Source organism: Andrographis paniculata, unplaced genomic scaffold, assembly GCF_009805555.1.
Source record: "Andrographis paniculata isolate CXL003 unplaced genomic scaffold, ASM980555v1 Contig57END, whole genome shotgun sequence".
In the NCBI taxonomy this organism is placed as follows: Eukaryota; Viridiplantae; Streptophyta; class Magnoliopsida; order Lamiales; family Acanthaceae; genus Andrographis; species Andrographis paniculata.
In genome coordinates, this window is record NW_026137592.1 from 5,964,007 (window position 1) to 5,965,104 (window position 1,098).

Genomic DNA, 1,098 nt, shown 5'->3' on the forward strand with positions numbered 1-1,098 from the left:
TGCAGCTTGGCTATCGCAGTGAATCATCACGAGAGGTACTAGTTTAGTCCCAATATGGAACATAATCCATGAAATTCCTCAGCCATTCGGCTTCCTCGCTAGTTTTGTCTTAGGCGATGAACTCCGATTTCATTGTGGATTGTGTAATGCACGTCTGTTTTGTGGATTTCCACGAAACAACTCTTCCTCCAATTGTAAATATATATCCACTTGTAAACAGTGAGTCTTTTGCATCGGATATCCAATTGGCATCGTAATACCCTTCTAGTACCAATGGATATTTTGCGTAGTGTATGCCAAAATTCAGAGTAAACTTAAGATAACTTAAGACTCTTACTAACGTTTTCCAATGTTCATGGCTGTAGTTGCTAGTTTATCGACTTAGCTTTTTTAAAGGGCAAGTAAGGTCAGGCCTTGTACAGTTTTTTAATTACATTAGGTTTCCAATAATTTTGGCATACTCTTCTTGAGCTACATGATCTCCTATATTCTTGCTCAAGTGTACACTAAGTTTCATTAGGGGTTTCACTTGAGTGTTGTCGTAGGCATTGAATGTTCTCAATATCTTTACCACATAGTGGGAAAGAGTTAGAAAAATACCTTCGTTTTGTGTTAGAATCTTCATTCCAAAGATGACCTCGGCTAACCCCAAATCTTTCATGTCGAAGTTACGGCTCAACATGCGTTTAACCTCATTGATCAGACTGACCTCTTTAGCCATGATCAGTAAGTCATCTACATATAGACAAATTATGATAAAACCAGAAGATGTTTCTTTGATGTAGACATACTTGTCACACTCGTTTACTTTAAAATCATTTGATAACACGACATTATCAAATCATAAGTGTCATCGTAAAGGTGTCTATTTCAGTACGTACAAATACTTTAATAGTTTGCACACCCTTTTCTCTTGGCCAGGAACGATTTATCCTTAAGGTTGTTTCATATATATATATCTCTTCTTCTAATTCACCATTTTAGAAAAACAGTATTTACATCCATTTGGTAAATCTTAAGATTTTTCAAATACGCAATCGAAAGAAGTACTCGAATGGATGTTATCCTGGTTACTCGTAAATATGTGTCAAAGAAATC